The 13,725-nt window shown below is 41.2% G+C and overlaps 1 pseudogene; it reads left to right on the top strand.

Annotated features, from left to right (window-relative positions):
• Nucleotides 1-2,482: 2,482 nt before the first annotated feature.
• LOC112087521 lies at nt 2,483-11,295 on the top strand (annotated as a pseudogene).
• The last annotated feature ends 2,430 nt before the right edge of the window (nt 11,296-13,725 follow it).

The raw sequence follows: 13,725 nt of genomic DNA, 5'->3' as shown, positions 1-13,725 counted from the left end.
AGATGGAAGTATCAGCTTTCCAGTGCACTTTACAGCTTGGCAATCCAACGGTTCAATAAAAAGATACGCAAAGAGCAAGATGTCCCGTAAACCAGCCGGCAAGCACTTCTACCCGCGGCCAAACACTCATTCCCCAGAGGTCAGAAGCATCCCGGCCGCGGCAAACCACTCATTCCCCACGGTCAGAGCACTCCCGACCACGGCCATTAACCTCCGAGCCCAAAAAGCCCATTTCTGAAGCCCACATTTGGAGAAACCCTAAGTGACGTCCAGAGAGGTCTTGAGCACTATAAATACATGTCTTAGGAACCCTAAACGATGTGTAACCGAATACCACCGAAATATTTACTTCATATTTTTATTTTTTTTGCTTTAGCTTTTAGGGAGAGAGAGATTTGTTCTCTTGAACCCTTGTTCTTTCTTTTTCAATTTCGGGTTCTATTCTACTTCTTAATACTATGTCTTTGATTTCGTTCATCATGTCTGAGTAGTTTTATTGTTGGGATTAAGGGATTTTCGATGGGGATTTATATGTTCGATGAGGATTCCATGAGCTTTTGAGCCGAATCTTAGAACTTTTTCTTCTGAATTCGTTTTTACTGCATGAGAGTAGCGTCATGAACTACAATCTGATCCAGATGCTTGGTGACACGAAAGTGTTCATCCGGTATCAGATCTAGTTTGGGAGAGCAAAACAAACATAGGAGTGGAAACCTACCTATGGCGATTTGTGAATTAGGACGAGTCTTAAACATAATGCATCTCTTCTCTTCCAGGGCCAGAGTGGAAACCTACTGGTCAGGGTTGAGAGAGATAGTTGTCTATGATCACGACAGTGGCGTATTCATACGTCCGTGACTCCAGTTCGAAAAGTTTAAGCTAAGATCTTATCAATTTTACTCTCTAGCAATGTTTTGAATCGTTCGTACCCCTGAGAAAACCTCTCTGAACCCCAACGCCTTCTTTCCCATTGATTTACACCGATTTTTCTTTCAGCTTTAGTTCAATATTGTCTTTCCTTTTTAGTAGATTTTCATTTAAGCAATTAGATATCCGTTTTTTACATTTTTAGTCATTTTCGTTAAGTTTAGTTATTACGTCATTTAATTCCCGTATTCTCTTTTAAGATTTTGTTTTTGCATTTCAAACACACTACCAAACCCCCACAAAACCGTTTTGGTTCTAGACTTCCTTACTTAATACTTATTTCAAAGGCTTTTTGCAGGAAAAGATCCTCCTTCCCTGTGGATTCGATCCCTAAGTACTACAATCGATCAGCTGTGCACTTGCGGCTATTGATTTCATTTAGGGTAAAACTTGACAACCCTCACGACAACACCACATCAATTTTTTGGCGCCGTTGCCGGGGAAGGCACGCGTTTTCTTTTCTGCAAAACCCCAAGAAAGGTTGGTAAATCGACTCTAGAACCCTTTTTCTGCATATTTCCATTTTTTGGTTATTTTGTTTCCATTTCAGAAGATATGGATCCTATGAAACGAAATTACTACTATGAAGGAGGTTTTTACAACACTCCTCGAGCCACTCAACGCCGAGAAGCACAATACATTCGTGATCTCTCCTCAATGGATCAGAATTCAATTCCGAATCACCACAAAAAAAGAGGACTTCGCAGCCACTACAAATCAATTCGCGAAGGTTTAGAGGAACAAGGATTCTGCTGGGAGACCGTGTCAACTTACAATGCCCACGGAGATATCAATGATCCTCTCTTTGATGAAGATTTGTCGTCTGTCTCCCAAACCGAGATTGATGATATGCTTCAGGATCTCAATGAATCTATGGATGATGGGTATTGGGTATCTTGTGAAGTAGATGGAGAATCCTCCATCAAGTTTGTTAGAAAGAGGCCATCAAATGAAATTCCTTTGGATCATCACGTCATGGAAGCCAGCCATCAAGAAAAAGGAGAACCTATTTCCATCCCTAGTGACGATCTCGTCTCTACCGATTCATTCAAGTGTTTTGGAGACGACAAACAAGATCATAAGTCCCTTCCTCTTGATGAACCAAAGCCTTTTTCTCCTTCAGCTCCTCACCACCTTGAATGTAAGACAGACCACGTGGAAGATAAGACACTAATGGTGACATCAAAACCACATTGGAGGCGCTTTCTAAGACAAAGGATCCTGAGAAGTTTAATGCCCCATTCTCAATCAAGGGAGTGGAATTTCGTGATTCTCTTTGTGAATCTGGACCTGATGTGAATCTCATACCAAAGACCATTGCAGAGAATACAGGTGTTTCGATTTTTCATCCTTCTAAGATTTATATTCACTATGGAGATCTTTCTGGTGCAGCTCCACTTGGTTTCAGACCCGAATTGCCTTTTCAAGGGGAAGTTTGTCTTGTTTCTACTGATTTCCATGATTTGGAGGTGAGAAAGGATGGAACAAAACCCTTGATATTCGTACTTTGTTCCTGGCATCTGTTGAAACAGTCATCAGCTACCTGAATCGATGTATGAGTTTCACGAAGATCAACAAGAAAACATCACATCCGGCGATTCCTACAAGGAACTCTCATTGTATAATCATAGGCAGCGTGGATGATCCAATATTCGACCCTGGAGGAGCTACAAAGGATGTTGGATACGTCTTAGAAAGAAGAGCACCCAAAGAAAATGCTGGATTTACAAGTTTGACAAACAAAGGTATTTTCCTATGCAGACCTTTAACCAATGCTCATATAAGAGGTGATGCAGACTTAATTGAAGCAAGAGTGGAGTTTAAATGGCTCTCAAGACTCTTTTCCGAAGACTCTCCACAAGGAAAAAGAATTGGAGACAAGAAGCAAGAGGATCTGAACATCTTTCCTAGGACATTCGGCACCGCGGTCGCGTGTGTGCTACCAGCGGCCAAACCACCTTTCCCCGCGGTCGCGTGTGCGCTACCAGCGGCCAAACCACCTTTCACCGCGGTCGCGATACTTCCACCAGCGGCCAATGCTCTTTTTACCAATTCTCCTACAGTTCAAGCCATGGCGACACCTCTCCAAGCAAACTGTCCTCACCTTGGATGCTTAACCATCTCCACCACTTCAGATCATAAAGAATCATCTGTCCTTGTATCTTGCAACATGGTTCAATGTCATGCAGTAAGAAAGACCTTATTAACCTCACCATATAAGCATCTAAGACGTTCTCCTATCACAAGTGGTGTTGAAGACTCATACCTAAAAGAAGTTCTAAGACTGATTTTTGATCCTGGAGGAGGCTACCATCTCGAACCTAAGGACAAAATTTCCAATTGGGAATGGTGTTATAAGGGATATACAAAGGAAAGACAAGGAGAAGCAAAGAGGACTTGTCCCAAGACATTGTCTTTTTAAAGGACTAAGCAACGTCCAACACCAAAAGTCGAGCTAAACAACTTAAAACAAAAGCGCTTAATGGGAGGCAACCCATTTAGGTATTGTTTTCTTTAGGATTTTTCTTTCTTTTTCTTTTGATCTTTTTCTTTTTCTTAGTTTCAGGTGTTTCTTATGAAACAAAAAAGCCAAAAAAAATCAAAAACCCCGAAAAAACCAAAAAGAAGGATGGTACCTGACTGCTCGGCCCAGCAGGAACCAAGGAGAAGCAGGAAAATGCCGCGATATAAGCCCCCGCGGTCGCAGACGTTCTGACCGCGGGAAACCTACCATTGACCGCGGTCGCGTGATCCTGACCGCGGCCAAGTGCTTGGTTGCCGCGGTCGTATGGCCTCTGACCGCGGCACTTGGTCGTTGACATCCAAACCCGACCCAAACCACCATTTTCACCTCATTTCACCTCACCAATCACCCTCCACCTCATTCATCACCTTCCACCACCTTCATCACCACCTAATCACCTTCCCAAACCCCTTCGAATGAATCCGGTTCATCTCCACCAGCATCCCGGATCCAGGTAAGTTCTCTTTGGCCTTACCAATTCGATTATCTATGCATTTTTCTCATCCAATCTCGACTTGTTTCACACTGAGGACAGTGTGATTTAAGTCCGGGGGAGGATTTCATCCCTTTCTAACTACTTTTCTTTCATGAGTCTTGCATTATCTACACTTTTTGCATTTTCCTTAAAGTTTTTCAAAATCGGTTTTCAAAACAAAATACGTTTTAAAAGGGAATGGTGAACATGAATCAATGATAGTTGACTGTGTGCTTTTAGACTGTTCCTAGTGACTTGCTCATTCATGATTTAGGACTAGACTAGGCGGTAGCTAAGCACATTTGAAACGAAGTACCCCAGAGGAATTTGAATGATTTCGATTTAGATGAAGGGATACACTAGCTCTGTTTTATTTGGACTTAATTTTCTCATTGAAGCATTAGACCAGGGAAACAAATCATACATTCAGGACTCCTTTATCCTTTTACCACTCTCTGTTGATCGTGAATGGCTAGTTCATCTTTAGCTATTTCCCCACCTTTAGCTATTTTCCACATGCACTCTTGTTTTCTATTGTCTTATATGCAGATAAGTGCAAAAACATTGGAGAGAAAGAGGAACGACGCAGTTTTCAGTCACCAAGGACAGAGACCTGCGATTTGCCAGAAAAATTCCCGGAAGGATTCAACACAAGAGGAAGCTCAGTTTGCCTTAGAAAAATCTCAAATTTTGGTACAATCTCGTCCTCTAGTCTCTCTCTCTTTAAAAGGCATTACCTTTCCAAAAAAAAATAAAAAATCCGAAAATAAGAAAAGAAAGGAAATAAAAGCCTTAGAGAGTCTAGAGATGTCAAATTTTAAGTCCCAAGGCAACTGGAGTTTGATTTATGGAGTTTTGGAGATTGTTTTCTGATTCCCGGAAAAAATCTAAGTTTGGGGGAACAGCTGTTTACAACAAAGAAGGAAGGATTATGCAACAATATTTGGCAAGAAGAAGTGACTGAAAACTGTGGTCATCAACAGATCCTTATCTCTCTTGCGGTTTTGCATATTATCTTGCATCCTCCAGATCTTCAGGTAACCCGAAACACTTTAACTCCACCACTTAAATAGCCCTTTAATGCCAAACGCCGTCTACCCTGGATGATGTCTTTAATGAGAATTCACTATTGAACTTAATGAATGTAGAGAGCTAGTTGACTGGAATCAAAATTTAAATTGTTTAAGTTTTGCATGACGAAAAAAGTGGACTAGTATCTCTTGTGCATTGGTGAGAATTTTCTAGACTAAGTTGTGGATTGATGCACTATCTTTGGTCCTAGTTTAGGAGTTCATGTCTATGAGATTTGTGCATTTCCTATTTTTGTTTTCACTTAACCAGTTTAGGCTTTTGCTTTGTTTGAGGACAAACAAAGGTTTAAGTCTGGGGGAGTTGATAACACCGTATTTTGACCACTTTTATAGATCGTTTTGAAATACTTTTTCTATGTTTTTAATTTCTTTTAAGTACTTTTATTACGTTTTTCTAGTATTTGTAGTTCCAAGACTTTTTTTATGTAACTTAGGGAAAAGCCTAACAAAATGGATAGAAAACCAGATTTCAGCTCAGAGTCAAACCGTCAGAAGTTCTCCCCTGATTGAAGGCCTTCTCACCGTCTGATCCAGCTCAAATTTGGAGACCTTAAAGATGGAAGTATCAGCTTTCCAGTGCACTTGATGTGAGCATGGAAAGCATGGAGAGCTTGGAGCTGAAGATGATGAAGCATTAATCGTCCCCAATGGTCCCATGACAAGGTCTAGAGCAAAAGAGTTCAATAAAGTCATCAACAACCATCTACTTACAATTCAGGCCAGCCTTAGAAGTGAAGCTTGTCCAGCCACATTGGTTGTGATTCAAGCCGTCTAAGCGATGACAATGGAGGTGTGTGGACTTGTGCTCTTTTTCCCTCCTCTTGGTTTTGTCCCAATGGGTTTTCCAAGAGAGGTTTTTAACGAGGCTTGGCCACATACTTCTCACCTCAGCCCATTGTCATCATTCGGCCCTCTTCTCTTCTTGTTTCAATTTGAATTTCCTTAGTGTTATTTCTATCTTCTTTCTATTCAAACTTGGTCTTTATGTGCATGAATTTTCGAGGCATGTCTCTTAAATTCTATGCTTGACCGAAATGACTCTTCTCCTTCTTCCCCCTTCTCTTTATATTCTGTACTTGACTCTTCATTCTATTTTCATCAAACTTCTTATTTCTAAAACTCTCTCTTCTTATTTCTATTCAACTTGATTCTTCTCTTGGTGTGTAATATCCTAGAAGAATTAAGCATCGAAAGTCTAAGGAACATCCGCAATCCTTAGAAGTTTCACTTCACCCCCATCGTTCAGATCATTCACCAAACCAAATCATCACTTCCGCATCACCAAGTCAACCACACGAAGAGCATCAAGGGGCAGGACTCATTCATCACGATCAGGAGTCTATCAGGTGGTATCAGAGCTGCTTCGTGCAGGTTGTGTCGATCTGAATCAAAAAGATTTCGTTTGTGACTTTTCATTATCAATCAAAATGTTTTTGAGAAAACTGTGTTATTATCTGTTTCCAAGCACCAGGTTGTTAGAATTGTTTAAAATCGAATACTGATCCAAAAATCGTGAAACCAGTTGTGTTCGAACCTAGATTGAGTCTAGTTTCTGTTAAAATTGAAATCGGAATTTTTGGATGTGTTTTGATATTTTTCCCGAGTCGATTTCTCTGAACAGTCTCTAGTAGGTTCTTGTGGTAGTTGAAGAGTTATTCCTTTGTTTGATCCATTGTGTTGCGATTTCTTCCAAAGAACACTTGACTGGGGTTCTTTTGTATTGATTTTCAGGATGGTAACGCCACCATTGGAAGAAGATGAAAGAGGAAGCAATAGCGTCAACCAAAAGCAAATGAATGAGACTATCGCAACCGAGGTAGCCAGATTAGTGGCTCAGCAGTTAGAGGCCTTTAAACTTGATCAGGAAAATTCGAGAAGAGCACGTAAGGAACGTGATAAGCAAAGTCAAGCAGATGCTAGCCATCACTCCGACTATTACAGTCATTCTTCTAAGACAAGTAGTCACCGACGAAGAAGAAGTGCTAGAGATGAGCAAGTGATTCCTAGGGATAATCTAGCTGGAGTGAAAGTTCGTATTCCTTCTTTCCAAGGCAGCAACGACCCTGAGGAGTATCTTGAATGGGAAAAGAAGATGGAACTCGTCTTCAATTGTCATGAGTACACTGAAGAGAACAAAGTCAAAGTTGCACCTACCGAGTTCACCGGGTATGCACTAAGTTGGTGGGATCAGCTAACTCTCACTAGGAAGCGTGTAGGAGATTTTCCAGTAGAGACTTGGAATCAGATGAAGCATCTTATGAGGAAAAGATTCGTGCCAAGTCACTATCATAGAGAGCTACACCATCGGCTGAGAAACTTGGTACAAGGCAATAGGACCGTTGAAGAGTATTTCAAGGAGATGGAAACTTTGTTGATAAGAGCTGATATTCAAGAAGATCCAGAAGCCGCCATGTCTAGATTCATGGGAGGATTAAACCAAGATATTGCTGACAAATTGGAGGTTCAAAATTATGAGGAGCTAGAGGAAATGATGCACAAGGCAATTATGTTCGAAAAACAACTTAAAAGGAGAAGCTCCAAGTCGAGTTGTGTTCCGGAAAAATCTAGCTATCACCGAGAAGTGAAGTCTGGAACTTCAAGAGATTACAAGCCGTTTGTCAAGCCCAAGGTTGAGAGTGTGGATCTTAAAGGAAAAAGTACTAACGTTGCACCAAGGACAAGAGACATGAAGTGCTTTAAGTGTCACGGCATTGGACATTATGCTAGTGAATGCTCCAACAAAAGGGTTATGATCATCATGGCAAATGGGGAAGTTGAATCTGAAGATGAGAAGCCTAAGGAAAGACAACTTGAGGATGAATCATCGGAGGAAGAGTATGAATCAGCCGCTAAAGGACAAATGATGGTGGGAGTCGCCATGAGAGCTTTGAGTGTCATCACGAAATCTAATGAGCAAGAACAAAGAGAGAACTTGTTCCATACAAGGTGTCTGGTTAGGGATCAGATTTGCAGCGTGATCATTGACGGTGGAAGCTGTACAAACGTTGCTAGCGAGACTATGGTTGCGAGACTTGGGTTGCAAGTAATCAAGCATCCGAAACCATACAAGCTGCAGTGGCTGAATGAAAATGGCGAAATGGCTGTGGATAATCAAGTCAAGGTACCTCTATCAATTGGAAAATATGAGGATGAGGTCTTATGTGATATTTTGCCAATGGAAGCTAGCCATATACTGTTGGGAAGACCATGGCAATCGGATAGGCAGGTTATGCATGATGGTTTCACGAATCGGCATAAGTTTGAGTTCAAAGGAAGAAAAACCGTGTTGCTACCTATGAGCCCTCATGAGGTTTACCAGGATCAGTTGGTCATGAAGATGGGTAGAAAGAAAGCTATCAAACCATCTAACCTTGCTATTGTGCCGAATATCCCAAAGGGAAGTGATCTCCATAAACCGAACTTACTTTTTGTTTATAAAGAAACGCTTATGAGTATCACTAACCCTGAGCAGGAAATCCCTAGCACTCTTAAACATGTATTACAGGAATATAGGGATGTGTTTCCTGAGGAGAATCCGGAGGGATTACCACCCATTAGAGGCATAGAACATCAAATCGATTTTATCCCGGGAGCCTCATTGCCAAACAAACCAGCTTATAGAACTAATCCCGTGGAGACTAAGGAACTAGAAAAGCAAGTCACGGAACTCATGAAGAAAGGACACATCCGTGAAAGCATGAGTCCATGTGCTGTGCCCGTACTACTAGTACCTAAAAAGGACGGAAGCTGGAGGATGTGCGTCGATTGCAGAGCCATCAATAATATAACGGTTAAGTATCGCCATCCCATACCTAGATTAGATGATATGCTAGATGAGTTACATGGGTCTTGCATCTTTTCTAAGGTTGACTTAAAAAGCGGGTATCATCAGATTAGGATGAAGGAAGGGGATGAGTGGAAAACCGCATTTAAAACTAAGCAAGGGTTGTATGAATGGTTAGTGATGCCATTCGGGCTTACAAATGCACCTAGTACATTCATGCGGTTAATGAACCATGTTCTTAGAGCATACATAGGGCATTTTGTGGTTGTTTACTTTGATGACATCTTAGTTTATAGCAAAAACTTAGAAGATCATGTTCAGCATTTGCGTAAGGTGTTAGATGTGCTTAGAACGGAGAAACTCTATGCCAACATGAACAAGTGTACTTTTGGAACGGATAACTTGGTCTTCCTAGGTTTTGTTGTGAGTGCAGATGGTGTTAAAGTGGATGAAGAGAAGGTAAAAGCAATTAAAGAATGGCCTAGTCCAACCTCCGTAGGAGAAGTGAGGAGCTTTCATGGACTTGCGGGATTTTACCGAAGATTCGTTAAGGACTTTAGCACCTTGGCTGCTCCGCTTACTGAAGTTATCAAGAAGGACGTTGGATTTAAGTGGGAAACGGCTCAAGAAGAAGCATTCCAAACCTTGAAAGAGAAACTTACTCAGGCTCCTATCCTTTCCCTACCTGATTTTGTTAAAACTTTTGAAATCGAATGTGATGCATCGGGTGTTGGTATTGGTGCTGTGTTGATGCAGGACAAGAAGCCTATAGCTTATTTCAGTGAAAAGCTAGGAGGAGCGACACTTAACTATCCAACCTACGACAAGGAACTCTACGCTTTGGTGAGGGCTTTACAAACGTGGCAACACTATCTCTGGCCAAAGGAGTTCGTGATCCACACTGACCATGAGTCTCTAAAACATCTCAAGGGACAACAAAAGCTTAACAAGAGGCATGCTCGGTGGGTAGAGTTCATTGAGACATTTCCCTATGTCATCAAATACAAAAAAGGTAAGGACAATGTCGTGGCCGACGCATTGTCCCGGAGGTATGTGTTACTTTCATCTTTGGATGCCAAGTTACTTGGTTTTGAACACATTAAAACTCTCTATGAGAATGATTCTGATTTTGGAAAAATATTTGCTGCTTGTGAGAGATTTGCATTTGGGAAATATTATAGGCATGAAGGATACTTGTTCTATGATAACCGTTTGTGTGTTCCTAACTCGTCTTTGAGAGATTTGTTTCTAAGGGAAGCACACGGTGGAGGATTAATGGGACACTTTGGTGTGTCTAAAACTTTACAAGTCATGCAAGATCACTTTCACTGGCCACATATGAGGCGAGATGTTGAGAAAATGTGTGAGAAATGTTCAACTTGAAAACAAGCGAAAGCTAAGTCGCAACCCCACGGTTTGTATACTCCTCTCCCTATTCCTTTGCATCCTTGGAATGACATTTCAATGGACTTTGTAGTAGGATTGCCTAGAACTAGAACGGGTAAGGATTCAATCTTTGTGGTGGTGGATAGATTCTCTAAGATGGCGCATTTCATTCCATGTCATAAAACCGATGATGCTAAGCATGTAGCCGAACTGTTCTTTAGGGAAGTTATACGTCTACATGGCATGCCTAGGACCATCGTATCTGATAGAGACACCAAGTTTCTTAGCTATTTTAGGAACTAAGTTGTTATTCTCCACTACTTGCCACCCCCAAACTGATGGTCAAACCGAGATAGTTAATAGAACCCTATCCACACTTTTGCGTGTGTTGATCAAGAAGAACCTAAAGGCTTGGGAAGATTGTTTACCACATGTAGAATTTGCTTATAATCATTCCATACATTCTGTTTTCACCATTTCAAATTGTTTATGGGTTTAATCCCACCACTCCTTTGGATTTGATGCCTTTGTCTCTGAGTGAAAGGAGTAGTACAGATGGAAAAAAGAAAGCAGAGTTGGTTCAGCGAATCCATGAGGCGGCAAGGAAGAATATAGAGGACAAGACAAAACAATATGCCAAGTATGCTAACAAGGGCCGCAAGGAACTTATCTTCGAGGAAGGAGACTTAGTTTGGATTCATCTCCGGAAAGACCGTTTTCCCAATGAAAGAAAGTCTAAACTAATGCCAAGAATGGATGGACCTTTTAAAGTGCTTCAAAGGATCAACAATAACGCCTATATACTGGATTTGCAGGGTAAGTATAACGTGAGTAATACTTTCAACATTATTGATCTTGTTCCTTTTATAGCAGATGAGTCGGATTTGAGGACAAATCCTTTTCAAGTGGGAGAGCCTGATGTGAGCATGGAAAGCATGGAGAGCTTGGAGCTGAAGATGATGAAGCATTAATCGTCCCCAATGGTCCCATGACAAGGTCTAGAGCAAAAGAGTTCAATAAAGTCATCAACAACCATCTACTTACCATTCAGGCCAGCCTTAGAAGTGAAGCTTGTCCAGCCACATTGGTTGTGATTCAAGCCGTCTAAGCGATGACAATGGAGGTGTGTGGACTTGTGCTCTTTTTCCCTCCTCTTGGTTTTGTCCCAATGGGTTTTCCAAGAGAGGTTTTTAACGAGGCTTGGCCACATACTTCTCACCTCAGCCCATTGTCATCATTCGGCCCTCTTCTCTTCTTGTTTCAATTTGAATTTCCTTAGTGTTATTTCTATCTTCTTTCTATTCAAACTTGGTCTTTATGTGCATGAATTTTCGAGGCATGTCTCTTAAATTCTATGCTTGACCGAAATGACTCTTCTCCTTCTTCCCCCTTCTCTTTATATTCTGTACTTGACTCTTCATTCTATTTTCATCAAACTTCTTATTTCTAAAACTCTCTCTAGTTGTTTGATCCGAATAGTGTGTAATATCTATTCAACTTGATTCTTCTCTTGGTGTGTAATATCCTAGAAGAATTAAGCATCGAAAGTCTAAGGAACATCCGCAATCCTTAGAAGTTTCACTTCACCCCCATCGTTCAGATCATTCACCAAACCAAATCATCCCTTCCGCATCACCAAGTCAACCACACAAAGAGCATCAAGGGGCAGGACTCATTCATCACGATCAGGAGTCTATCAGCACTTTACAGCTTGGCAATCCAACGGTTCAATCAAAAGATACGCGAAAAGCAAGATGTCCTGTAAACCAGCCGGCAAGCACTTCCACCCGCGGCCAAACATTCATTCCCCACGGTCAGAAGCATCCCGACCGTGGCAAACCACTCATTCCCCACGGTCAGAGCACTCCCGACCGCGGCCATCAACCTCCGAGCCCAAAAAGCCCATTTCTGAAGCCCACATTTGGAGAAACCATAAGTGACGTCCAGAGAGGTCTTGAGCACTATAAATACATGTCTTAGGCACCCTAAACGATGTGTAACCGAATACCACCGAACTATTTACTTCATATTTTTATTGTTTTTGCTTTAGCTTTTAGGGAGAGAGAGATTTGTTCTCTTGAACCCTTGTTCATTCTTTTTCAATTTTGGTTTCTATTCTACTTCTTAATACTATGTCTTTGATTTCGTTCATCATGTCTGAGTAGTTTTATTGTTGGGATTAAGGGATTTTCGATGGGGATTTATATGTTCGATGAGGATTCCATGAGCTTTTGAGCCGAATCTTCGAACTTTTTCTTCTGAATTCGTTTTTACTGCATGAGAGTAGCGTCATGAACTACAATCTGATCCAGATGCTTGGTGACACGAAAGTGTTCATCCGGTATCAGATCTAGTTTGGGAGAGCAAAACAAACATAGGAGTGGAAACCTACCTATGGCGATTTGTGAATTAGGACGAGTCTTAAACATAATGCATCTCTTCTCTTCCAGGGCCAGAGTGGAAACCTACTGGTCAGGGTTGAGAGAGATAGTTGTCTATGATCACGACAGTGGCGTATTCATACGTCCGTGACTCCAGTTCGAAAAGTTTAAGCTAAGATCTTATCAATTTTACTCTCTAGCAATGTTTTGAATCGTTCGTACCCCTGAGAAAACCTCCCTGAACCCCAACGCCTTCTTTCCCATTGATTTACACCGATTTTTCTTTCAGCTTTAGTTCAATATTGTCTTTCCTTTTTAGTAGATTTTCATTTAAGCAATTAGATATCCGTTTTTTACATTTTTAGTCATTTTCGTTAAGTTTAGTTATTACGTCATTTAATTCCCGTATTCTCTTTTAAGATTTCGTTTTTGCATTTCAAACACACTACCAAACCCCCACAAAACCGTTTTGGTTCTAGACTTCCTTACTTAATACTTTTTTCAAAGGCTTTTTGCAGGAAAAGATCCTCCTTCCCTGTGGATTCGATCCCTAAGTACTACAATCGATCAGCTGTGCACTTGCGGCTATCGATTTCATTTAGGGTAAAACTTGACAACCCTCACGACAACACCACATCAGTCTCAAAGATTTTGTTTTCCATTTCTGATATTTTCTCCCTATTAACAACATGTTGACATAGATTGTTGAAGAATGCACATAATCGTGTGATGGCTATTCTAGGCCCTTTCGGTAAAAGACCTCTAAGTGCAACTGGTAAAAGTTGTTGCATGAGCACATGGTAATCGTGTGACTTCAATCCCATTGTCTTAGACTCTTCTAATGATACGCACCTGGATATATTGGAGCAATAACCATCCTGTCCTTTGAACTCATGTAGACGCTTGCAGAATAGTCTCTTCTCTTCCTTCGACAAAGTCCACGGTGCTGCAGGTAAAGTTTGTTTGCCTCTGGTTTTAGGATGCAACTCTTTCCTAATACCAAGGACTTGTAGAGCTTTACGAGCATTAAGACCGTCTTTTGAATTTCCACAATGCAGCAAGGTGGAAATGATGCTCGCTGCAACATTTCTTTCTACGTGCATAACGTCCAAGTTATGTCTGACCGGGAGTTCCTATGGATTGCATTTATACAGGTT

The sequence above is a fragment of the Eutrema salsugineum genome, unplaced genomic scaffold (assembly GCF_000478725.1).
Source record: "Eutrema salsugineum unplaced genomic scaffold, Eutsalg1_0 scaffold_17, whole genome shotgun sequence".
In the NCBI taxonomy this organism is placed as follows: Eukaryota; Viridiplantae; Streptophyta; class Magnoliopsida; order Brassicales; family Brassicaceae; genus Eutrema; species Eutrema salsugineum.
Note: the sequence above shows the minus strand (reverse complement) of the source record. Positions and strands in the feature narration are given on the sequence as shown.